The sequence below is a fragment of the Camelus bactrianus genome, chromosome 12 (genome assembly GCF_048773025.1).
Source record: "Camelus bactrianus isolate YW-2024 breed Bactrian camel chromosome 12, ASM4877302v1, whole genome shotgun sequence".
Lineage (NCBI taxonomy): Eukaryota > Metazoa > Chordata > Mammalia > Artiodactyla > Camelidae > Camelus > Camelus bactrianus.
Window position 1 is genome coordinate 66,057,266 of NC_133550.1, and position 26,443 is coordinate 66,083,708.

The following is a 26,443-nucleotide window of genomic DNA, read 5'->3' on the forward strand; positions in this document are numbered from 1 at the left end:
TCCCCATCCTCTGGCTGGCCACGCTGGACTGGCCAGCAGGGTGTGCATCTAGGGGATCTGGGCGGGAAGAGGAGATGGGAATGGGCTCCAGGTCATCAGGGCAGGGCCCCGAGGGCAGCTGAATCTGGGGAAGAGCTTGAAGGGAGAATGGGAGGTGGAAAAGGGGGCTGGAGTCGGTCCAGGTGGGACCGGCATGCCCCTCCCTCCACTTCCTCTGTTCTCCCTCACTGGTCCATACAGCATGGAGCTTGTCCCAGCATCTGAGCCTCTATTCCCACCCGCCCTCTGTGTGAGGCTCTTGACGCGAAGACTCTAAGGCACAGGGATGGTCAGCAACTTGCCTGCGGTCACACAGCCTGCGGCAGAGGAGCTGGGATTGAGCAGGGGGTCCCGGTGCCAGCAACTGTGCGCCGCACAGGGCTCCCAGCCCCTCCGCCCAGAGCCTGCTCTCCCCCCGCCTCCCCTTCACTGGGGACCCTCACATCCCTCTGGGCCTGAGGGTCTCTGTGGCCTGCTGTGCTCCCCCCACCCCCGGGGCACTTGTCCAGGGCAGGGACCCTGGCTTTGCCTGGGCTTAATGAGAGTTTGCTCCTGAAGGAACTCGTGCCCCCGTACAGCGTGGATTCGGGGACGCCCTTATCTGCTCAGCTCTGGGATGCAGAGACCAGAAACCCTGCCCCTCCAGCTGCCGGCCTTCCTCCATCACTATCAACCCTAAACCCCAATAAAATGAGAGCGACTCAGCCAGGCCTTGTATAGGCAAAGGAGCATGGTAGCTGGTCTGTGCAGAAAGCCACGCAGCTGGTTCTTCCGGGGCAGGGAGAACTGGGAGGTGGCCCTGGCCCTACGTCGGCAGTGCGAGCCCAGCTCAGGGCCAGGGCCGCCTGGGGCTGCCACGTGGGGACTGTCCCCGGAGCCAGGCTCAGGTCTGCCTGGCTTTGTGTCTTCACAGCACGTCATTGAGTCCCATTTCACAGGTGAGCAAACTGAGGGTGTCCCCTCAAGGTCTCACAGCTCGGAAGCAGCTGACCTGGGGTTGCAGGGGCGCATCTAGCTAGTGCTTCACGCCACGAGAGACCGTATGTGTGAATTCCCCACAGGGCCCTCAAGCTCCTTGATCAAGTGCGGGTCAGTGACGCCACAGCTGGAGCCCGTCCTCTGCGCCAGGCACTGCCCCGGGAGGTGCATCCGTGAGCGCATTCAGCCCCCTGCCCTCTGAGGACGGAAACACAGACTATGGAGGGGGTGTGTCCACCTGACTCCAAAGCTGGGCTGACTCCCTAGGTCTCCTCTCCATGCCGCTCCAGCCCACCCCAGCCAGCAGCAGGGAACTTCTTATCCAGGCAGGGCTGCCCATCCCAGCGGCTGCTGGAAACACATCATGTGCACATCTGCACACAAAGGGCCCACAGGCCCCGCAGCCGGGTCTCCCCGGGCACCGCCCCAGCCCACAGCCGTCTCCACACTCAGGCTTTCTGTGTCTTGTCCCTCTGCTCCGCCCTCAACTGGCATTTCCGTGGTGGCCAGTGCTACGGTGGCATTTAAAGCCAGCCTACAAAGGAAGCCGGCTCAGTCTGCCTCGCGCCCATCGCTGGAATCCTGCCCGGCCTGAGCTGGGCCAGAGATGAACCGCCTTCCTTGTCCCCTGAAGACACAGGTGCTCTGCTTAAGGCAGAAAGAGTGCTAAGTTCAGACAGGCCTGGGTGCCCCTTACCTAGTCACCATCCATGTGGACAGTGGTGGCCCAGAGTGACTGGTGCTGTGCTGGGGAAACCAGGGGGCCACGGGAGCTCAGGAAAAGCAGCTGGTGGGACTGGAAGAGCGGGTGTGTACTTAATCCTCACGACTGGGAGATGCTGTGATTAGCCTCAATTTACAGATGTGGACACTGGGACACAGAGAGTTTAAGTAACTTGTCCTGGGTCACCCAGCGAGTTGGTGGTGGAGCTGGGACTCAATTCAGGAGGTCTGGCAGTGGGCTCCAGGGGAGAGCGGGAGGGCGTTCCTGGCAGAGGGACCAATCACAAAAAGTGAGGCGAGGGTTCGTTCAGCGCAGTAAGTTACGGGACCAGTTTGGGGGCAGCGCTCAGCCAGGTAACGAGGCTTCCCCTCCTGCCTCTGGTCTGAGGCTCAGCACAGCAGCAGAGAACCGAAAGGGAGGGCCCTCAGCTTGGGGTCCGAACGCACAGGCTCTGCCACGTCTCAGCCGTGTGACCCTGGGCGAGTCCCTTCCCCTCTCTGAGCCGGGTGCGCCGTCATATGAAAGTGCAGCCGCGTCACTACGTTTACTTCTGGTGATGCCGCCACGCGGGAGGAGTTCCTCTTTACCTGGGGGGCTGGGGAGTCAGATCTGGAGGGAGCACGACCCACAGCAAGCTCAGGGAGGCCCAGGGGAGGCTACTGTCACGGCGTCCTCCTGCACACAGTGGGTCCTCCGTGACCGTGTGATGAGCAGCGCTAACGCCCCTCCAGGCTCAGCGAAGGCCCTGCTGACTGGCGGGCACGAGGTACGAGAATGTTCTCGGCAGCACCATTTATGAGAGGAAAACCCTGCAGACAGCCCAGCTGGAAGACGGGAGGACGCGGAGCAGAAGTCCAAACACCGAACGCTCCGCAGCTGCCAAAGTGAACCACAGCCACACCAATGTCACGGGGCGTTTTAGCAACCTGGGGCTGGGGGAGAAACTTAGGTCCCCAGATTACAATCTGCACCATCACCTTAGGAAGCTAAAAAGAGCTGTGAAGCATGCACATGACCAAGGCACAGAGGGCAGTGTGGGTCGTGGTGGGCCCTGCGGGGACTGGGGGTGGGTGAGGGCACAGGGGCCCATGTTCTGGCCATCACCTTGGGTGGTGGGTTCAGGGAGGTGGATCCCCGGTGCTGGGATTTTCTGATTCCAGTAAGGATTTGTCTTCACATGGACTCCCAGCCTCCTCCCTGTGAGCCCCGGTCACCCGGCCCCTTCAAGTGCTTCCTGGTCATAAGCTCTCGGTGACTCAGTTTCCTCATCTATAAATTGGGGGTGCTGGTCATGAAAGGTCCTCCTATACTCAGCAAAGTGCCCGAACCAGGTGGACCGACATGTCATAACCCAGGCACGGAACCCCACCGCCACCTGTCACCTGCCTGGGCAGGCCACCTGGCCACAGGGAAGCTCGGCTTTTCCTCTGTAAGTGGGAGTCTTGCCTCCCCACCCTCCCAGGTCACAGGAAGATGAGACATGAAGCGGGTGCCGTGTGCAAGGTAACCTTGTCATTCACAGAGTGACATCAGTGATTCAGGGGTGGCAGCCCGGGTCTCAGCCTGTTGGGGGTAATGACTCCAAACACATGCTGGTAACTGAACCCACCACCAACTGCAGATGCTGGGGAAGGGGGAGGCAGCAAAGCCCCCGCCAGGCGCCAAGCGCTCTCGGCCATGCCCTTGACATCCTGACTTCCCAGGATCACGCTCTCCCAGCCCAAGGAGAACAAGAGCACTCTGACTTGCCAAGGGGTCGCTGTTACTAACGGCAGGCCCTGGTGTGGAACTCAATATGGAACAGACCAAGCCAGGTAACCCAGCGGGGGCACGGTGAGCCCTGGGGGGTGTTGTGCCTGGGGTGAGGTATTGGGTGAAGAGTGTAGCATGTGACGGGGAAGAGCCAGCGTTTATAAGTTCAGGACCTTGGAGAAGCAAGGGACCTCTCAGACCCTTGGCTTCCCTTCTGTCTGATGAGGATGATGTTTAGAGTAGGATGAGTGAATGGAAACTGCTGGGAGAGACCTCGGAGGTGGCTGGACCGCACACGCCCGCAGTGCGGTCTTGCGCTCTGCTTGGGAGCTGGTGAGAAACGCGAGATGTCCGGCCAGCTGGGACCTGTTGGACTAGAACCAGGGTGGGGGCAAGGGATTTGCGTTTTACCAGCTTTCCAGGGGATTCTGGTACACCCTCAAGTTCAGGAACCACTGTGCTAGATCAGAGACTGGGAATTTTTCTGTGAAGGGCCAGACAGTAGCGGTCACGGGCTTTGTGGGCCGGGTGCCTCATCACAATGATTTAACTCTGCCGTCACAGCAGGACAGCAGTCGGAGGCCACACGGACTCATGGCGGAGGCTGTGTTCCAACAAAACTTTATTAACAAAACCAGGCAGCTCAGTTTTCTAAACCCCTTGGTACCCAGAGTGCAGTCCGCAGCCTGGCGCATCTCCTGGGAGCTGCCTGGAAACGCAGGCTCTCTGGAGGCCTGTGCCTCCTGCCCCGGAGGCTGTGTGCTAACCTGTCCACACTCGGGGAGCAGGCGGCAAGCTCTCCAGGTAGCCAACAGGCACAGTGGGGTCCTTCTAGGTCTGATGAGGGGGGCTGGGCGGTGGGGGTGCTGGGAGAGGGGCTGCCGAGCGAGTGTAACAAACCACGGCACGGCGCAGCTAATTGGAAGCAGATGCTGTTGCAACCAGAGACTTGTCAGCTGTGATTAAGCGAAGTTGCCTTTAGGCCAATCAACTTCAAAATTATGCAAATAGGGTGGCAGCCGAGACCACAGGGATGGTGCGGGCGGCTGCCCCACCCAGCCGGGCACTCCTAACCCCCCTTGGCTGGCCTGGAGGGCCCACATCCACGCGTCTCCCCCAGACCTAGCTCCACTTCTGGGGTGAACAAGCCTCCTGCCACACTCTTGGTAACTGTACCAAAGCTGCTGACCTGAGCGGGAGGAAACCAGCAGCCACCCAGAGCCAGGCCGGGCCTGGACCTCTCTCTCTTGAAAGTGCCAGCTGCCCCACTGGTGAGCCAGGCCTGGGTCACCAGCCTGGTCAGCCACACTGGCCCTCAGTGAACCAGGCCAGGCCTCACCTGGGAGGCTGCACCCCAAGAGGGCTCCCTGGTGGCAACGGCTGAACAGGAGACTTCCAAAGGTGGCTCTCGGCCGTCCTCCCAGAGCGCTTACAAACACCGGCTCACCTCCCGCAATTCTCCTGGGCCCCAACCTGGACAGACAGTGGCCTCTTCTGCTCAACTCCACCCCTGGGCCCCCAGACTTGTTGCACCTCAAACTGAACTCAGCCATCCGAGCCTATTGGGCTTTGCTGCCTCCTCCGGCGGCCCCTCCCACGGCCAGTCTCCCAGGGAGCCTGGGGGGTCTGCCACCGGACTGGTGTGAGGGGCAGGGGCCTGGAGACAGGGAAGACCCCTCCAGTGCCTGCCCTTCAGGTCCTCAACCTGGTCTCAGAGGACGGCGGCCTCAGGTCTTAGGGGATGGGAGGGAAGCCCGGCTCTCAGGCCGAGGGGATCAGGTCCAGGCACCACCAGGTGTCTGGCGGGAGGCTGGGCTCTGGAATCAGACCAGACTGAGCCATTTCACTGGCGCTTCTCTCCTGCTGTCTGCTCCCCCTCTTCCCAGCCTGGGGCAACTCCTCATTGAAGCCAGCACTTCCTCTGTTTAATCTGGCTCCTGCTGTGTCCTCCCCAAGTGGGTGACCCATCCTGATGCTGAGTTTGTACTCTGGAAACAAAAGAATCGCTCATAGACATGTCTGCAGGTGTTCGGAGTGGCCAGAGGCCTCTGACCATCCCCCAGGGAGGCTCTGACACGACACCCTGTCATTGAAGACGCACAGAGCAAGGGACAGAGCACAGAGCCGGCAGGGAGGCCCCGTCCTCAGCCAACACCCGCCCTGCGCAGCAGGGAGGGGCCCCGCAGACACTGGGGCAGAGCCTGGTGCTGGGAGGACGAACCTTCATCACGTGGGTCCTCCAGGGGCAAACGTGACTCCCATCCTAGCAGCCTTCCTCCTTTTCGAAAATGAACATTGCTTATAATGCAGAGAAAATTGCTAAATTCCACAGCATAGGTTGACACCCAGGTAAACAGTACTGTGGAGGTCTAATTAGCGTGCTGCTTTGGCAGATGCTGGCTCAAAAGTTTCTGGGGAATGGAGAGGTAACATCAAAAAGCGGTGGCTAAAGGTGGACTAGAAGCCATCTGGGGCTCCCAGGGCTCTCCAGCTGTCGAGGCAGTTCCCCCTGGACTGAAGCCCACGGGCTCCCGCGTGCAGCCACAGAACCCAAACAAGAGTTAAACTGTACATAATAACTGGTCTTCCACACCGTGACAGTGGGAGAAAGAGATGATTCTGGAGCTCTTACTATGTGTCAACCCCATGATGGGCATTTGACAAATGCTGTCTCCTTTAATTAAAAAAAAGGGAGTTGGGGAACTGCTGCTCATGGTTTGCAGATGAGAAAGCTAAGAATCAGAGGAGCGGTGTCACTTGCCCAAGGTCACACAGCTGCTGAGCTACTGGGACGCGGTCCCAAGCTGGTCTCATTTCTAAGTCAGTGTTCTTTCTGGGCCTCAGGCTCTTGGCTTCGGGTATTTGAGAGGAAGTGAGGGATAGAGAGGGAGCTGCCATGCCTTCAAACCAAACCGCTGGGCATCTCCCCCTCTCCCAGTGCCTCAGGGGGAACAGAGGAGACAGTCTGGGGAATCAGCTGGTCCCACTTCCCACCTGGAGCTGGGGCCCGCGCCCGCCCCCACGCGCAGGACATCCCGGCAGATCTAGCCCCTGCTTGAACTTCTCTGGAACTCAACTCACCGCAGGCCCTGGGGAGTCCCTTCCCTCTGGGGGACAATTCAGATTGAAAAGCTGGGAGGGGGAACCTGCACTCCTGCCCACCTCTCCACCTCCCCCCATCCCTGCCCACCCACTCCGGTCTGGCCCCACACGGAACAGGTTTATTTGAAAACAATCAGCATTTGGCTCAAGTGATGAATGATCCCACACCGGGAGGAAAGAAAAGGCTCATCAGTGTGGGAGGCCCCACGATGCCTCAGGCCTGGCTCCTGGCCCCAGGGCTGGGGGGCCGGGGGCTACGGGGTGCTGTGCGTAAGGGGGCACATCGAGGTCTCGGGATCCCAGCTCTGGCTCCAATCCCACCTTCATCACTAACAACGTGTGACCATGAGCAGATCACTTCACGCAAAGCCTCTGTTCCTTCCTGCCTCCCTCCCTTCCCCTCCTCCACCCAGCATCCCCGCAGGAAATTTAATGAGCACCTACTAGGTGCCAGCCCCAACTCCAGGCCCTGAGGGTACAGGAGTGAACCAGACAGACACACCTGGTCCTTCACATGGAAGGCAGGATGGTCTGGAGAGCAGGATGGGGGCGCTCCATGTCCCCTCACCCACTGTCTGCACAGCAGAGACCTCCTCGGCTGCCTATCTTGGTATATCCACATCTGAGGCCCCTGCAGGCTGTCGGCTCCAGAGGCTGGAGCCAGGGATGCCACCTGAGACCCCGGGTTGCCCAGCCCAGCACTGGGCACAGAGGCGGAGGTGGCAGGGATGGGGGAATGATGGGCCAGGGCAGTGGTGGAGTGGGCAGCGAGGAGGTGAGCGGCCCTGGGCACGGCCCCGGACAGTCCACAAATAAACTCCAGCTCATGCCTCTTCCCAACGGAGAGAGAAAATAGCTTTCACACTATATTTTCTGATTTTTTTTTTCACTTCACTGCTTCTAAATCGATCCAGAACAGATTGTCCAATTGTTTGAATTTCAGGAGAAAATTCTCCTAATCTTTCCCTAGTCCTGCCCAGAATTCTGCCAGGTCTCAGCCCTCCCCCAGTGACCCCACTTCTCAGCCAGGCCCCAGCTGGACATCCGGGGCTGCCCCAGGCTTACTCACTGGACTGTGGACCTACAGGGCGATAGACAGGGGCTCACCCGGGAGAGGTGGGTCTGCACCGAGACGGTGCTCAAGCCCAGATTCACTGGGAAAAATGGCTTTGCTTTCCCAGGAAGGGCCAAACTCACCTGGCACTCGCTGCAAGGCAGCGGAGCCCCATGGGAGCCTGGTAGCTTGGGTGGAATTGGAGGCTGCAACATGCCTTCCTCTTCTACCAGGAAAGTACTCTGGGTGCTGGGTTGAACCATACAACATAAGCAATGGGGAAGAATGGTCATCATGCCCGTTGATGATGGCAGTAGCAAATAAGTGTCATCTTGGGCACTTACAGGATGGGCCAGTTGGGACTGCCTGGGGGGCTGTGCACATCCTGACTCCATGCTGTGATGGGTTGATTAGCAATGTCTGCCCTAGGCACAGCAGTGGCTAGTGGTGGGTTGATTAGCAATGTCTGCCCTAGGCACAGCAGTGGCTAGTGGTGGGTTGATTAGCAATGTCTGCCCTAGGCACAGCAGTGGCTAGTGGTGGGTTGATTAGCAATGTCTGCCCTAGGCACAGCAGTGGCTAGTGGTGGTACTTGAGTCACAGATCTGCCATCCTGGGTTTACAGAGTAAAGTCCAAACTCCTTAACTAGCCAGAGTCTGTGGAGATTAAGCCACTGGTGACTTCTACAGCCTCACCTAGACAGCTTTCCACAAATACCAGAGGCCAGCCATGATGTCCAGGAGTTCCCCAAACTTCTTCCTCTGGGTTCCATATGCATTGTTCCATCTGCCTTAATACCCACCCACCCCTTGCTCATCGACCTGGTCAGCTCATCCTCCATTTCCTTGGGGGCCACCTCCTCCGGTAAGGCCTCCTTGATGTATGGCCCCTTTCCCCCAGGCAGATCATTCCCCTGGCCTCTATTCTCACCCACATCTGTGCAGTCCCTTACGTGTGACTTGCACCTGGACAGCGTAGGTGACTATTTCCAGTCTTCCTGTAGAACAGGAGCCCCTGTGACCCCAACCAGGACAAACCCTGGATGCGATCCTAGCAGTGAATAATCACATGACCCAAACCCAGGCAAATGGTGTGCCCACTCCTGTTCGACCCCAGGCCGCTTCTGAGGAGGCCACAGGCAGCAGCAGAAAGCAGACTCTCGATGTGAAGGACCCCAGCCCCAGTGTACATCCTCACCAGCTCTTGCCAGGCCCCACCTTTCCTGAGGGGCTCACTGCCCCATGTCTCTCTCTCCCAAAGAGAAGGAATTCACATAACAGAGACAAATGAGTGGGGACACGTGGAGGGTTCCTTCCTAGAGCGCTTTGCCTCCGTGACCCTCTGTGACCCACATCACAGGTGGGCCTGCTGTGGACCCCACACTGCAGGAGGAAACTGAGGCAGAGAGGACGGAGGTGGCTTGGAAGGGCCACACAGAAGTGGGGGGGGCAAGAGTGTGGTGACCCGCACGCCCATGCCAGCGCCCCTCCTGACCACTGAGGGTATTATGCCATCCCCCACTCCTCGTGGGAGAATCCCAATCCTGGCTTTGCTACTTAGCAGCTGTGTGCCCCTGGGGAAGTCACGTCCCTCCTCTGAGCCTCGCGGAGAAGGATAACCCGTCCTTGCTCATGCGTGTTCTGAGAGTTAAACCAGGCTGGGTTTGCAAAGCACCCAGGCTGGGCTTGGTTTGGATGCAAGGACCACCCCAGCAGGTCAGGGGTCCCGGGGCTTTGAGCCCAGCACCCCATCCCTGGGGCTGCTCTGTGGCGATCAGCAGACCTAATTCTGCCTGCAGGTTGGCAGGGCCCTCCTGCCCTGCCGCTTCCCTGACTCTGTGCCTGGTGCCCCTTGGGAAGGAATCAGAAGGCCCACAGGCTGGTGGTCCCATCCTACCTGCACTGTGCCTCCCCCCAGCTCCAAAACCTCCCTGCAATCTCTCTTCCACCATGTGGAGCCCAAACACCTCATCCAACTTCTCCTGTACCTTTACAAATCACAAACCATGCTCAACACGTGATCTTTGCGCATCACCATGCCCCCAAAGGAAGACAGTATTCTCCATATTATGGAGGAGGAAACAGGTTCAGAGAAGCCCCAGAACTTCCCTGCCCTAAAAAGGAGGAAGCCACAGTCTGAACTCAGCTCTGTCCAGCTCCAAAACCAAACTGTCAGGGACATCAAGCAACCTGGGTCCCCAGACTTGGGCCACCATCCCTGGTCCCCGGAATGGGGACAACAAATATTCATTCAGAGAAGAGAGATACTATCTGGCTACAAAACTCATTCCATCTCAATGCTCATGGCCCTCAAAGAGAAGCCTCTGCCCTAGTCCTCGGGCCCCTTCCGGAACTGCCCTGATCTTAGGCTTTGGGTGTTTCTTGATCATTCATTCATTCATTCTTCATTCACTCGCCCATCCACCCACCACCCATCTATCCACCCATCCATCCATCCATCCATCCATCCATCCATCCATCCATCTATCCACCCATCCATCTATCCACCCATCCATCTATCCACCCATCCATCTGTCCATCTATCCACCCATCCATCTATCCATCCATTTATCCATCCATTCCTCCATCCATCCATGCACCCATCCACTCAGGCACCCATCCACCCATCTAACCATCCATCAACCCACCCAGCCATCAGTCCATCCCTTCATTCACAGATGTGTCCAAAACACACCTGAGCCAGAAGCTGGCTAAGAGCTAAACCAAGAACAGGGTGATCCCTACCCTTGGAGGACAGAGAGCAGCTCCACTGCTTCTGTAGCCCCTGGGTGCTTCTGTTATTAAATGTTATTAAATGAGCCTGGAATGTTACAGTATTTACCCTTAATCCTCAAAACCACCCTTGTCAGTTATTATGACTATTATCATCAACATTATCAAGCTTATTTTAAAAACAAGGATACTGAGGCTCAGAGAGTGAACTCAGCAGCCTGACACTGGCCACAGGTAGGGGTGGAGCCGGGGTGTGGACCCAGGCGGGTGAGCTCCAGGGCTGGCTCCCTTGCCACCCTGCTCTGTGGTTGCCATGGCACTGGGCAGGCACCAGAGTGGTCTAACGGCTCACTTGATTCATTTCCTCACTCAGTCAACAACCAGTCATGGAATCCCCTGCTCTGGGGGTTGCCGGGTGATCAGGTTTGGCTTCTGCCTCCAAGGATGCTTCACCGAAGGGCTGGAGCAATATTAACAGAGTAACAGTGAAGTTCCTGTTCATAGAGGGAGAATACAGAGAGCCGATGTGTTTTTGAATACATACTATGCGCTAAGCTGCAAATTTATCTTATCTGGTTCTCACAATAACCCGTTTTGCAGATGAGGAAGCTGAGGCTCAGAGGTTATGGAACTTGTCCAGGGTCACAGAGATAGGAACCAGGAGAGGGGAGACTTGTCCAGGGTGGAGCCCCGAGCACGGCCTGGGTGATGCCGGGCTGTTCTCGCGGGATCTGCGCCAGGAGCTTCCCTGCAGCTCCGCTTGTCGCCCTGGCGATGGGCCTCAGCTCAGAGGCACGGCTCAGTCCCCAGAGGCCTCGCGGTCCCAAGGATCAGATGCCAGGCAGTTCCGCTCAGATGATGCTATAGTCCTGATCTGCTCCCCGAAAACTCTAAACCAAAAAGCACTTCAGAAGCCAGCCCATGGGAGGGCGCGCTGGACTTGCCCAGCTGAGGGCTGAACTCCACTGGCTGGGCCTCTGGGACTCAGTGATGACGCCCAGCTTCCCGCAAACGGGCAGGGAGAGGCTCCACCCCTCCATTCTCTGGACGCAGAGACTGAGGCTCAGCTCTGGCATGGGCATCCCAGGACCGCCATCCTGAAGCCCAGGGCGTCCCATAGCCAAGAAGGAGGAGGGAGGCTCAGGTGGAGGGAGAAAGGGGACCTTCTAGACTTTGGTATTAATGTCTGTAATTCTCTGATTTAATTTTCAGAATTTCCCTCTAGCAGCTTATGATACTTGTTCTGCTACCCGCAGAGAGTCCATCTGATCCAGAGCCTTGGGATCCAGAGCTCTGACTGTGACCCCGGCCACCTCTCGTTCCTTCTCTGGACTCTGTGCTCCTTAGGGAAAGGGAGACTGGGAGACTGGCGTTGGGTTGCCTGAGGGGGCTGGATGATAATGTAACAAAGGAACTTGGAAACATTAAAATTCGAAGATGCCACTGGGAGGCCATGCCTGTTTGAGACCCACTGAAGACTTTCCTCAGGGTGCTCCTCTGCCCTGCTCTGCCCGGCACACTCCTATCCACCCTCCAAGACCCAAGCCAAAAGTTACCTCCTCCAGGAAGCTCTCCCTGACCCCTCAGCTAGGGTGGGAGCTCACAGACGTCTGTTTTCCTTTCATTCTCCTTCCCCCAACAAACACACCATAAACCCCACCAGGGCACAATCCTGTTTCCATGGTCTCTTGTCCCCTGGGTCCAGCACAGGGGAGGTGCTCCGGAAAATACAGAATGAGCGAATGCTTAAATGCGTTTTCTGTTAGTCTATAAATCCAGCTGCACATAGAGGAGTCTCCCGACAAAGGAAACGAGCCCGCAGTGAAGGCAAATCACCGTCGTCGTTTCAGTGACCTGCTCAGGGAGCTGCGGAGGAAATTCTCGCGCTGGATTATGGAAGGAATTTGCCTTTATTTGTAATTTGTGCCAATATCTAAGAAAGCGGCACTTTATTTTCAGCCCATCGTGTGCCGAGGAGCTTTGAATCTGGCGCAGGAGACAAACTTTCCCAGCCCCATTTCCCAATGCAAATCCTGAAGCTGGCGGATCGGCCCTCCCGCTCTCCGCCGGGCACTTCTTTCAGGCTTGCCAGGAAGGTATAATCAGATTATGTAGCTAGGTTTTAAAAGATCACGGTTTGTCTCATTTTCCAGGGAAGTGTGAACAACAAAAAAAAAATCTTTTTTTCTCCCAGGGCTCCGTTAAGAGCTTCCAGAACTTAATTCAGCGTTAAATGGGTGTAATTGGGGGAAATGCATGCATTATTTCTTAATTTCTTGAAGGCAAGTTTGCGCACATGGGCCGAGGTGGTCGGGGAGTGCGCCCCCGACAGGGGAGGAAGGGGCAGCCTGTCGACAGCACGCCAAGTGAGGGCTCCGCTTGTGTCTGAAGGCCAGAAGTGTGGGACCAGTGGCATTGACATTTCATCTCTCGGCTTCTGCTTTTCCACCTGGGTGGCCAGGGAGGGAGAGGTTCTGAAGGCCTTTCCTGATGGGAGCATCTTGGGGTTTTCAGAGCAACTTTCACAATCCAAGGAGTCTTTGCATCCCCCTCCCCCAGGCCTCTAGACAATGGTCACCAGGCCTGCATGACATCACGAGCATCCTTGGCCTTCAAGGATGTGCAATTCACCATGACCTTGAGCATGCCACGAGCTCGCTCTGGGCCTCAGTGTCCCCATCTGTACGTGGGTAAACCGACAAGCTTCAAGCTCCCTCTCAGGCCCCAAAGCAGCAGCTTTTAGGATTTCTCACCATCACAGCACAGCACAGCATACAGGCCTTGGAGATGCAGGGGTTAGGTCCCTGACTTTATCTGTACCCCGCACAGCTACAGGATGTGGAGCAAGGGGGCTCCCACACCGAAGACTCTGCCAGTGCCTTTTCCCCCGACAACCCTCATGAAACGCATGAGATGGGTACCAGGTATCAGCATGCTGAGCGAGGAAACCCAGGCCCAGAGGGCAAGCACCTTTCCCAGAGAGTAGTGACGTCAGGAGACCCAGAGAAGGCCCTCCAAAAAAATGTCCAACCTAGTTACAGCTAAGTAGGAAAGGAGGGAGCAGCTTGCCACAAATGGGCCAAGCTGGGGCGTGGGACGGGGGTACATGAGCAGAGCCAGGGGTGCTGGGACAGCCAGTGTCTCCGCTAGAGAGTTATTCATTCACATAGTCAGTCATCAAACAGATCCTGAGCCCTGGTCACGTCCAGGCAGGGAGCTCCCTGGGGCGGGTCTGAGGGGCCTTGGGTTCTTCTTTACCTTCCTAGGGGTTCAAGCATAGAGAAGGGGTCAAAGAGTGTGTGTGCTGGAGGAGGGAAGGCAGGGAAGGAAGAAAAGAGAGGGGGAAGGAGGGAGGGAGGGGGAGATAGGACCTCTCCCCCACCAGGCCCTGTGCAGGGAGAGACCAACACCAACGGAGTGGGTAGCACCTGATGTCCCCAAGAGAGCAGGTCCCAGGGTGGGCAGGGCCTCTGGTCACCTCCTTACTTTCACTGGCTCCAGGTGTTCAGGACGCCATCTTACAGAAGAGTGTTTCGCAAACAAGGCCTCACGGGTTTGAGGAGTTGCGTACTGCTTCAGTGACTTCTAGAGAGAGTGGCGGGGCTGGGAAAAGCCCCTCTGGGAGGGCTGGGGTCTGCGCTTATTCGAAGATCAATGTGAATCTGCCGTGTGACTCGGCTGGGGAGAGGCTCAAGCAGGGGGCTGAGTCGACAGAGGCAGAGCCCCGTCAACATGGGAGGTGATATCTTTCATCTGAGCCTAAGACAGGCCACGCTCTGGATCAGTCCAGAAGAGCAGAAACAGGACAACTGGGACGTGAGACTCAGCGGACCCTGCCCTGCAGTGGCTCACCGCGCCGTGTCTGAAGAGCCACCGCGGTCGCCGTCAGGCACAGGCTGGGCCCCAGGTGGTGTGGTTGGATGGCGATACTAGCTGGGCTATTTTTAATCTCTCTGGGCCTGTTTTCTCAGCAGTACCACAGAATCGATACTTGCCCGCTCACAGGGCCGGCGTGAGGACGGTGCGAGCTGATGGGGCTGGTGTGTGCTCCGCACGTGCCCAGCGCACAGTAGGCCTCTGGGCTCTTCCTGTCAAGTGCAAGCTCAGGGAGCTATACCCTTATGCTCATGGCAGTGAAGTCATTTATCGTGGACTCGGACAGCTGAGGCAGCCAGATCTGGAGTCCACTGGCTACCTTCCCCTCCCAGAAACCACGGGCCTGGCTGGGAGGTAGCCCTCTCCGTGAGGGTGGCCGAAAGGGGGAAGCAGCTGGGAAGGTTTGGCTGATTGTCCCAGAGAGATTGGCAACCAGATTCATCCTTTTGTTCTCCCAGACCTCCCCCTGTCCACCCCAAGTAGGGGCTCCCACCCATGGACCATGGCCACGTCCAAGCTCCAAGCCCGACCATCCTCCCCTCCTCCCTGCCCCACTGCTGCTCGCTAACCCACACCAGACTGGGTGCTGGCGTCCCACTCCCTCGCCTTACCTCTGCTCCAGCCGCACCACCTCCCCCTGCTCCCCAGTCCCCAGCCACCCCCCACGCCCCCCTCCAAGCCCTGCCTTCCCTGTGCCTCGTGTGTGTCTGCCGCTTTGCCCGTGGAGGGGCCTATGCCCTGGACACCTCTGTTCCTCCCTTCTGGCTGACTCGTGCCTGCTTCCTGGACGGGGCTCCCCTCCTAAACACTCTTTGGGTTCTGGGGCAGATGCTTCCCACCTGCGCCCCCACCACTCAGCTTCCCCCAGGCAGCGCTCCAGCCCCACTCACTGGCTTGCCCGGGGCCGTTTTCCTTAAGAGCTGCCGAGGACAGAGCTGATGCCCTTCAGTAGCAGACATGGGGGCTCACCGAGGTGTCTGAAGAAGGGGAGTGAGCGAAGGAATGAATAAATGGAGGGATGGATGGATGGCATGGACCGAGAGAATGGCTCTCAGCCAGTCTCCCTATCCCCCTTGGGACAGGCCTTGCTCCCTTTCTCTCTCACTCACAAAGGTCTGGGCAGCTCTGGCCCAGCTCCCACCCATCCTGTCCAGTCCAGCTGCAGTGAGCTCCAGGATAGGTGGCCTGGGAGAGTGGGGGGTGGGACATTCACCCCCCGCCACGGCATCAAGCCAATCTGCTTCCCTCACCTCCCTCATCAGTCCAATATCTGCCAGATGCCTGAGACTGAGTTGGGAATTCAGTGTGATGGTGACAGTAAAGAAAGGGGCAGAACCCCACCCCCTACCCCCTCGGCTTTCAGCTTGAACCACGAGGGGCAGGGGCCACCTGGCTGCATTGAAATTTCCGGCCATCTCTTGCTTACACTCAGCCCCCAAACAGGACAGGCACAGCAAGCAGCCTCTGGAGAGATGGACTGAGTACAGGGAGGTGTCCTGCCCTGAGCAGTCACAGGTCGAGGGGGCGGTAGGGGAGGGACTCCCAGTCCTGGACAACCCTGACCAGCATGGGGTTCGTCCTGGGCTAACACCAGGGACTCAGGCTGGGTTGCCTGCTTCCCAGCCACCTTCAGACCACCTGACAGGTGCGGGAACAAGGGGTGACGGAGAAACCCCCCTTAGCCTGGTCTGAACCCAACTTGCTGGCTCAACAGTATTTCAATCACAGCCCGGGGTGAGATTCACAGGACACAAGTGACTAAAGACACACGGGGGGCTAGGCCCTCATTCTACAGACTAGGAAACAGGCCCAGAGAAGGGCAGGCAGCTGCCTGGGGCACACAGAACTCATTGGGCTTTCTCAGTGTGACCTCACAGCAACCTTCAGAGTGGGAATGACTCTCGTGTTACTTTACAGATGGGGAAACAGAGGCTCAGAGAGGTCAAGCACCTTGCTCAAGGTCACACAGCTCGGGGAGAGAGGGCTGGAGGCCGCCAGCTGTGATTCCCGGTGCAAGGCACTTTCTGCTGTTCCCATCCCAGCCTGGGCTTCCCTGGGCAGGAGGAGCAGTCACTGAGCCAAGGGATCAAAGAGGCCGAGAGAGGCAGGATAGACAAGAAGAGGCATTCAGACATACTCCCACGGCAGATTATATAACTCCCCTCTCCAGCCCCACCGCCCCAGAGGTGCGGCCCGGGCAACCGCACAGCGCACCAGACCTAGGCTGGCCGGCTTGGCCCACCAGCGGGCACCGGCTCTCTCCAAAGAGATGACAGTTGGAGGTGCCAGGACACTCTGCCTTTTCCTCATTTCTGGTTTCTTCTGGCTGAGTAACAAATACTAATAAGAATAATGATAATAATAATTAGAATAAATATAACCTGAAGACGCTTGGGGTCTCATTGCCATGGCAACCGCTGGCGCTAATGAGCTTCGGAGGCCGCCGCCGGGCCACCCGGCCCCAGGCGCGGATCAATATTGATTCGGCCCCAGAAGGCGGCGGCGGCTCCACAGGGGCCACGCGGCGGGTGGGTAGTGAGGGGCGCGCACTTGGAGGGGCCTTCCTCATTGTCCGCGCCGCCCAGTTGGGAGCTCCAGAACCGGCCGGGTCCGCAGCGTGGCTCCGGAACCTTGCCCGGCGCGCCTGGGGCTCCCGGCTCGCTCCGCGACCGGAGGAGCCTTCGGGCACCGGTCCCCGCCTCGGACGCGGATGCGGGTCTCAGCTGCCGCGTCCCTGCACGATGCGCCCTAGACTGCTCCTCGGACCCGGGCCCGTCCTCTCCAAGGTTCAGCGACCCCGACCTTGGTGAGCCCTGGCGCGGACCCCAGTGCCAGGGCACCGGCTGCCCGACACGGCTCCTGTCCCCAGACTTTCCTTGGGCGTCCCCGGACCCTTTCTACAGCACCCCGGACCCCCGATGCACCGAACTCGCCTCTCCCAGGGCGCCCACCCCTCCCCGCCCCGGGCATCCGCACCCCTTCTCGGGAGCCAGGGCACCGAAGACCCGCCCCCCGCTCGCCGGGACCCTCCTCCGCCAGGAGCTCCGCCCCGACCCCGCTCCCCCGGCTCTCGGACCCCGGCCCGGCGCGCCCCTCCCCCGCGCGACCCCCGCCCGGCCTGCCCGGGGCGCCGCTCACCTCGTGCCCGCCGCCCGCTCGCTCCTCGCTCCGCCGCCGGGAGCCGGCGCCCGCGGGGCTGAGCCGGCTGCTGGGGCGCGGGGCCGCCCACGCCCCCGCGGTGCCCCCGCCGCCGCCGCCGCCGCCGCCGCCGCCGCCGCAACAGTTGTCCCGACTCCGGGGGCTGCGGGGCCGCGGGGACTCGGGGCTCCGGGGCCGGCGCCGGGAGGGCGCCCGCTCCTAGGCGCGCGGGGCGCGGGATCGGGCTGGGGCTCCGGCTCGCGGACCGGCCGCCGGCCGCCTACCCTGCCGGCCCGCCCTGCCGCCCGCCCGGCGCTACTGGGCGGCCCGCGCCGCCCGCCCGCCCGCCGGCCCCGAGCCCCGCTCCGCGCCCGCCGCTGCCGCCGCTGCCGCCGCCGCCGCCGCCGCGCTCATGCTCGCCGGCCCCGCGCTCGCCGCCGCCGCCGTGCCCACTTCACTCTTTGCCGCTCGCCGCTCGCCCTCTGCTGCCCCCTCTCCCCGCTCGCGGCGCCCGGCCGTCCTGCCCTCGCCGCCGCCGCCGCGCGCCGCACTCCCCTCCCCGGCGCCCGCGGCTCGCTCGCTTGCTCGCGCTCTCTCTCTCCTCTTCTCATTTTTTCTTTCGCAATCTCTCTTCCTCCCCTCCTGCGCGCTCTCTCCCCATTCGTGTGTCTCTTCGTTTTTTCCCTTTTGCAGCCTCCTTCTTCCTTTCTTTTGCGGTTCGTTCTTTCTTCTCACTCTCCCTTTTTCCTTTCCTCCTTCCCCCCTCCACTTCTTTCCTTTCTTCCTACTTTTCCTTTCTTTTTCCTTCTCTCCTGTTTTCCCTTCTTCCTTCTATTCCTTCCTCCCTCTTTCCCTCTCTCCTTTCTCTCCTCCTCCCTGCACCAGGTCTCCAGTTCTCCATCCCCCCAACCCCACCGCACACACTCACCTGCCTCCTCCTGGCTGCTCCCGGCGCTCCCCTAGGCCCAACTCCGGGGGCTCCCCCAACTCCTCCCTGTGGGAACACCAGAGCCCCTTCTGCCAGGTGGCCTCCTGTCCTCGCAGCCCCTCCTGCAGGCTGCCTGCCACTGGAGGGCCCCACCTGCAGTGCTCCTTCCCCCGGCGGCGGGTGTTAAGCAAGACATTCCTCCTGCCCAGCCCCTGTAGGAGGTGGTCAGCGGCAGCATTAGACTGGGGCGGAGAATCCTCTACATCAAACAAGATCCTCCGTCCAGTTTCCAGTGGGAAAAACCCAGCTTCCCTGGCTGCCTTGACGGCTGCGTGGGCTCCCCTCTCCTTTTCCAGTCCCCCTTCTCTCCATCCCTCGCCCCTAGCAGTCCCCGATCCCCCCCCCCCACTTCACCCCTCACCTGCAGGACGATGCTGTGCTGCAGCCAACCTCAGTAAGCCTGCTTCCCCAGCTTCCCCGACACCTGTCCCTGACCCAGTGACCTCTGCTGGTGGAGATTATGTATGAGGACGTTGCATCCTCTTCGAGGACCCCGCAGAGGAACGAGGGTGAGGGTGGTTATCACTTGGTTGTCTGGGGAGGGGAGCGACTTTGAGTGCCCTGGAAGTCAGCCACTCCCATGCCATTGGGTCTGGCTGCATCTTTACAGGCGCTGCTTGAACCTCCCCAGGAACTGAGCGGAGACCTTCACACACTTTACTTTACTTCTTCCTCCCACAGCGCTGGGCCGTGTCTTCCCTGTTTTGCAGATGAGCTGAGGCGTAGAGAAGTTAGGGCGCTTACCCTGAGCCACACAGCTGTGGGGGGATGGAACCAGGCTCCAGCCCAGAGTCCCCTCACCCCCGGCTTCCAAGCCCAGTTTCCCCACCTGGCCAGTTTCCTTCCCTAAAGAGGTCACAGCAGCGTCTTCCTCAAGGGGTGCTGTGAAGACTAACTGAGGCAGGGTACTCGAAGCACTTTGCCCAGCTCCTGCAAACCCTCCCAGAGGGGAGACAATTCCATGGGATGATGGAAAACAAGGACCAGAGAGGCTAAGAAACAGGCTGAAGGGTCCAGTGCGGGAGGTGAGCAGGACTTGGGTTGAGAGGGGACTATCCTTTGAGCTCCCAGCAGGCGAAGGCTGCGTCCTGGACATCATCACAGCTATATGGTGTGTGTGAGGGGTGTGTGTGTAAAGCATGTGCGTATGCGGTGTGTCTGTGTCTCCATGTGTGACACTTTCAGGGCGCGCTGAAAAGCCTCGTATTCGGCAGAGTCCCTCTTTCCCAGCATTTGCATCACCGAGCAGGGCTCTGTGTTTGTCCCAGGTCTGGGTCTGGCGCTGGACACCCAGAGATGAGACACCCAGACAAGCTTACAGCCTGGTTGGGTCACCACATGGGATGTTAAACCTCCACAAATTCCGATTTTCTATAGGATCCCCCTTCCTGGCATTCAGGACGCTCCTGCAGCCAGCTCCAGCTACGTCCCGCCTGTGGGTTCCCCTAGTTGGCTCCTACATGTACTCTTGAAGCCTCTGTTACACACCTGCCGAGTGCTGGGCTGCCCTCACCGTACTGCCAGGGCCCTGCACCTTCCCTTCGTATAGTCAGGCTCCCCCACCTTGCACAAAGCCACATTGCCTCCCTGAGCCTCAGTTGCCTCATCTGCAAAATGGAAATGTTTGCACCCGTCACAAAGTCACATGAGGATTCAATGAGGGGCTGTATCAGATAGGAAGCGGTCCTGCCGATTATCCCAAATGCACCAGTGCCTTGATCCGCATCAGCATCCCTGCTGTCCCCCCAGGAGCTCACAGAGCTGGCCAGAGGATGCACAGGCTTTGGAACCGGTTGGACCTGGGTGGAATCTCAGCTGGGCCACTCACCAGCTGTGTAATGGGGGGTGAGTTCACTTCTCCCAGCTCCTGGGCTCTGCGTTCCTGTAACCTCCATAACCAATATTCACAGACTGAGTGCCTTAAAACAACACATATTTATTCTCTTCCAGATCTGAGGCCAGAAATCCAAACATCAGTTTTGCTGGGCTGAAGGCACGGGCAGGGCTGCCTCCTTGGAGGTCCTAGGGGAGACTTCTTCCAGCTCCCGGAGGCTGCCTGCATCCTTGGCTTGTGCCCGCAACACACCAACCTTCTAAGCCGGCACCCCCCCACCTCTTTCTGCCCCGTCTTCATGTGGCCTGCTCCCCTGAGTGTCAGAGCCCCTCTGCTCCCTCTCAGAAGGACACCTGTAATGGCGTTTTGGGCCCACAGATAATACAGAATAATCTCCCATCTCAAGATCCTTCCCTTAATCACATCTGTGAAGCTCCTTCCTCCTTGCCATGTAAGGTGCCATCCCCAGGTTGCAGGGGTTAGGAATATAAGTCTATCTTTGGGGGCGGGGGAGCATTCTCAGTCCTCCGCACTCTGTGCACCAGTGGGAGCAGGACCGGGCAGCCTCCTGGAGCCGCTGGGAGCTGGAGGTGAGCCCAGCGTGGAGCCCGCCCCGCAAACGTGTGTGTCTCCGCCCTGGGCGGGGCTGGGGGAGAGGTGCCGGGGCTGGGTGTGTGGGCAGGTGAGTACCCAGACCACGAGGGAGACGTGACCCCCATTGCTAAGCACCTCCTGGGAATCGTGAATCCTGGGAGTCTGCCGCGTGCTCCCTCCACCCTCTCCGGCTCCTTTAATCCTGTCCCTATTTACTATTTCTCTGCCTTCGGGAGGCCTGCTCCCCCGCAAACGCGAAGCTCCGGGGAGGGGGGGGCAGGCGGGCGGTGATGACTCACCCTCTCTCCCTCTGCTCCCTGCTCTCTCCGCAGAGGAGAGCAGCCTTTTCAAAGGGCTGGCTGGGGAGGGAGCTAAATTTAAAGCCAGGCTTGCCGAGAAGATCACCTGCCACATCAGAATTGCTGCCGTTTAATTAGAAGTTGGGGGCAGCCAAGGTCCAGTGGACATCCAGCCTCGGCATCTTCATCCCCCACCTCCCTTGGGGAGCAGCCCCCCACCCTCCCAAGGAGCCCCTCCAGTTCCTCCTTCTCCCTCTCCAAGACCTTAGGATTCCCACCCCAAACCCCCATTTCCCAAATTCAAGACATAAGGAAGTTGTACGCTGGGAGGTTTGAAGACTCCACGCCCTCCCCAAGTCACCCACGGAGGATGTGGCCAGGCCACCTTTTGGAGCCTCTTTCCTTCTCAATCCAAAGGGACTGAAGTCCCCAGGCTGCAGTCCGCTGCTACCGGAAGGCATCAAGCCCACCCTGTTTACCTGGGAGGAGACAAGCCCTGAGCAGGGGAGACTGGGCCCCAGGCCCCTGGAGGAGCCCGCCCCGCCAGCCAGCCTCTGCTGCCCAGCCCTGCCCCGCCGAGACACAAGACCTGTTAGCTCACGGCCATCCTTATGCCCCCACTGCTCCCACTCTCCCAGCTGGCCGTGGTACCCACGTGTGACAGGGGAGCCACAGCCTCCTGGTGGCTGCAGGGCTGGATAACGTGGGCAACAGGATAGCCCAGGGTTTAGGCACTGTGGCTCTGGAGCTGGAGCGCTGAGCTGACCCCTATGGTGGCCTGAGCCAAGCCCTCAGCCTCAGCTGGCTCTTCTGTAAGAGACTGTGAATCTCGACTGCTCCGAGCCAGGTGCATAGTAGGTGCTCAGTGTGTAGAAGCAACTGCTGTGGCTCCTGGTTGTCCTGGAGATTTGGGAGACCAGATGGGGTGAGCAGGTTGTCTGGTCAAAAAGCCTCCCTGAGGCCAGACACACTGCACTGACACGAGCGTGTGCCGGGCCAGGGGCCATAAACTCACTAGGGCCTCCTCTGGACTCCTGCCAGCCTCCCTCCTGGCCACAAGATGTGACACAGTTTCTACTCTGGCCCTAGCAGAAGGCCTGGCAGAACCATTCACAGCCCCTGAAGCCAAGAGAAAATAGGGCTTCTGTCTGCATCAAAACATTGGCAGACCCAGTTCCAAAAGGGCCCCATCCCCTTACCCCCCCAGTGTTACTCCACTGTGGCAAAAGAGGTTTTCCAGTTGTAATTAAGGTTCTTAATCAGTTGATGAATAAGATCGGGAGGTTATCTGGTGTGCCTAACCTAATCACGCAAGCTCTTTAAACGCAGAGAGCATTCTCCGGCTGGCAGCAGGAAAGGAAGACTCAGAGATGCCAGCAAAAGGGGAGATTGGACACTGGGGAGGCCCGTGCTCAGATGGAGGGGACTTAGGACAGGGAAGTGAGAGTAGCCCCCACCAACACCCAGAAGGAAACGGGGCTCAGTCCTGCAACCGCGAGGAACCGACTGCACTCTGCCAGCACCCTGAAGAGTTGGTGTCTCCCCAGACTCTCCCCAGAAGAGCCCAGCTTGGCTGTCTACTTGATTTCCACCTCATGAGACCCTAAGCAGAAACCTAGCCGAGCCCACCCTGAATCTGACCCACGGAACTGCGAGATGATGAACGGGTGCTGTTTGAAGCCGCTCAATTTGTTACATGGCAATAGAGAAACCAGTACACTCGGCAACCGCTTGTGCGAATCAATTAATTTTTCTGGGGCCAAGATCTTTCAGCCCATCCCTCCCACTGCAGACCCCTGGGCTGGTCTGTGCACGGCACAGCCTGCCTTAGCCACCGCTCTGCCTGCAGACTTCCATGGCTACACCTTCTCAGGATGATGTCTGAGCTGCTGGTTTGGCATTCAAGGCCCTCTGTGTTCTGGTCCTCACATCTGCACGAGTGGCCCTGCCCCACGTGTGCTGTTCCTAGAGTAGCCTTTCTCCCTCATCAGGCGTGAGTTACGAATCGTCACGGCTCCCCGTTCTGAAGCACAGTGCCAATGCGTTCCCAAGTCTCTATTTCTTTAAATACACCCCCCTCAGAGTGGCTTACGTGGATACTGGGGAGATGTCAGCCAACATTCTATGCACAGTTGCAAATTCCCCTTTTTGGAAAAATTTTAAAATGAGGAAGAAAAGACACAGTTCCCATCAGGGTCCTGCTATTTGCTTGGGGCAGCTGATTCAGGCAACAGGCATCGATCCAGAGAAACGCAAAAACTTGGAAACCCCCAAGGCTCAGAGTTGCCTGGTCCCCATGAGTCAGGAACCGTTGTGTGGTCCAGGGTCCCCGGGAGCGTGTCTGCCACAAAAGGGCAGCAGGAACCAGGAAGGAAGAGCAGGAGTAGGGGTAGAGGGGCACACCCACTTGTACTCCCAAAACCTGAAAAACAGGAGACCCCAGTGTGTCCTTGACCTCCTTGAGCCTCAGTCTCCTCATCTGTACCCTGTCACTGAAAATAACCTCCACTTAGGTGGCACCGGGCTCTGTTCTCATTGATGACAAGCCTACGGGATAGGAGCTGGTACCCAATCTGTCACTGTAACGGTTTTGTAGGCGGGAAGCTGAGAATACAGGTGACGCACTGTGACACTGGCTCTGGGGTTGCGGGAGGACCTGGTGAATGAGCGAGCCCTGGCTGCACAGCCACGGGGCCTGAATCCGGGTTCCCCTCCTGCCAGCTGGTGGCCTTGGGCGGATGGATTCACCTCCCAAAGCCCGTCTCCTCATCTCTGAATCGGGATGACAGTGGACAGGCGGACAGCAGAAGCCAGAGAGGTTCTTCTGGGGGGCGTGAGAGAACCCCGCCCGTACCTCCGGGGCAATCACCCCCACCCCAAACCTTCGAGGCATCAGCTTACATGGACAATGACAGGATCCTTCCTCCACGTCTAACCCAGGTTTAGATTTGACTGCAGCTGGCGCCTCACAGGCTGAGTCTCACCAGTGTCTCAAACCCAGCGCGGCAGAGGAGGAGAATAATACGATGCAAATTGGTAGGCTAGAGGCCTGTTTCTACCCAGCCCAGCACTCCCCAGGTCCAGAATAATAACAACAACAATGATAATCAGGATAATTGGCGTATGCAGAGAGCCACGTGCCCTCCACACCCATTTACACGTGGGGAGGTGGACGCAGCAGTAAGGGCACGGATCTCAGAGCTGCAGGAAGGGGGCCCAGAGAGGTCGTGTGATGGACCCAAGGTCACACAGCACATGAGAGGCAGGCGTAGGCCAGAAGTCCGAGGACTCCGATGTGCTCTTCCCTGGCAGCCCTTCTGGGGGGCTGGGGTGGGGGCGCAAGGCAGCCCGGCCATAACAGGAGCCTCAGCTTTGCAGCAGTAAGGCCCTGGCAAGTCCACCGACCTCTAGGATGAGGATCCACCTCCTCTCTCTCTTTTTTTTTAATTAATTAATGTATTATCGTATTACTTTAGCAGGGAGCAGGTAATTAGGTTTTATTATTTGTTTTTCAGAGGAGGCACTGGGGATTGAACCCAGGACCTCATGCGTGCTAAGCATGCACTCTACCACTTGAGCTATGCCTTCTCCCCTACCTCTTCTCTTGAATTCGGGGAACTGCTACTTGGGGCAGGAAGTGTGCCTTCTCTCTCCGCCCTACCTGGGTGGGCACGTGGTATCAGCTAAGGTAACACAGTCTTAACCGAAGCCAAGGTAAGGCTCCCACTTATTGGGTGCTCTGTGCCCCACAGTGTCATGGGGGTGGTCTCCCTGAATCCATCCTAGGAGTTGCTTCTCTGTGTTCCTGCTGACAGATGACAAACAGGCCCAGAGAGGTCAAGTGACTTGCACAGAGTCACACAGCCAGGAAGTAGTAGAGCTGGGATTTGACCCTGGGTCTGTCCCTTCCCTGCCCGAGCCCTTGGCCTGTGCTCTTGACCTCGATGAAGGAGGAGCAAAGTAGAGATCCCTGGAATGGGACACGTCCTGGCTCTGCTGCCCCAGGCCTCAGGTTCCCCGCCTGCTCCGTGCTCACTGCCGGTCGGGCCCCTCTGGCTCCGACATTGTGAGGCTCTGGCAGACTCAGGCCAGCCCTGGCTTCTTTCAGGTTTAGCTCAGCCATTGGGAGGCAGGTTGTCTGGGGTTCCACAAATCAGGCCTGCTCGGCCTGGGTCGGATTTCCAGGCTTCTTTGATTTTGCTGAGCGGCCTCTCCCGATATTATAAATGGTTTGGCTTGGCCTCACAGAGCCACCTTTGTTATTGCAACATCTCGTGTTTCCACAGAGTTGGGGGAAAGAGGAGCCTTTGGTGCTGGGTTCCAGCATCTGGCTGAATTCTGTTCTGGGGAGGCTCCCAGCTGTGGGGAAGCCGGCCCTGGCCTGGGCCGCAGGGTGGAGCCTGTGGCCCTGGCCAGGTAGCCCCCGCCTGTCTGGCTGCCTGCCGGTCACAGCCTATTCACCGGGCGACATCTGTGATGAATCAGAACCTCTGAAGGGTGACTCAGAGGCCTGACAGGGAGCGGCTGGAGTGAGAAATATGAAGGAGCTGTGCCTTCAGTGCAGGCTGGGACACCCAAGGGCCCTGTCTGAGGGCTCCCCCAGCTGTCTAGGGCCAGCCGAGCCCTGGTGCCTTTGGAAGAGGGTGAAGGGGAAAGGACCCTCCAGCTTCTAGAGCCTGGACTGGTGCGCCTCATGCCAGGCCTGGGGCTTTGCAGTCCCCCATAAGCAAGGTCTCTTGCTTTTGCACCATTTCAGCTGAGGATTGGGAGAATCAGAGGGTGAGTGCCTTGCCTGGGGTCACACAGCAGGTCAGTGGAAGCTGCTACCTGCCTTGTGTTAGAGTTCCAAGTTCAGGACCACTTATACCATTTACATCACTTTCTTGATCTAAGAAAATGTGGCCCCACTTCGGTGTCCTGGAGATGCCTCTGTCTCAGCCCTCCCCATCCTAGACCCAGACCATCTGAGGGCCCAGGCCCTCTGCAGTCAGTTTTGCTCACATATCGTTCAAAGGCCTCCCCAGAACATGATACCTGGTACTGGAGCCCAGCTGAAAAGAAGACGGGCTGCTTTCTGCCCCAGAGCACCATGGGAATATCCTGGGGTGCCACCTGCAGAGAGGGAACCCCAGAACCACGGCCTGCCAGAGCAACCTTCCAAGATCAGCGACGTGAGCCCTAATTACAGATGAGGAAGCTGAGGTTTAGAAAGGTCCAGTGACTTGCCCGAGGTCACCTAGCACATGAAGCCTCCTTGCCACCTTCATGTCCTATTTTAACGTGAAAATTACAAAATAAGCCCCAGCTTCGGCGTCAGACTCTTGGGTCTGCC

General features: G+C 58.6%; 1 protein-coding gene across 3 annotated transcripts in view; it reads right to left on the minus strand.

Moving 5' to 3' along the window:
* SHISAL1 (shisa like 1) overlaps window positions 1-26,443 on the minus strand; it is a 134,374-nt gene that overhangs the window by 60,362 nt on the left and 47,569 nt on the right. Inside the window, exon 1 of one of the 3 annotated variants that reach the window (XM_074375678.1) lies at window positions 18,325-18,633. The exons of 1 other annotated variant lie outside the window; for it this stretch is intronic. The gene's annotated coding sequence lies outside the window, so the exon portion shown is untranslated. Of the gene's footprint in view, window positions 1-17,396; window positions 17,527-18,324; window positions 18,634-26,443 lie in introns of those variants that run through there. One more of the 3 variants, XM_074375677.1, reaches the window with a different exon arrangement.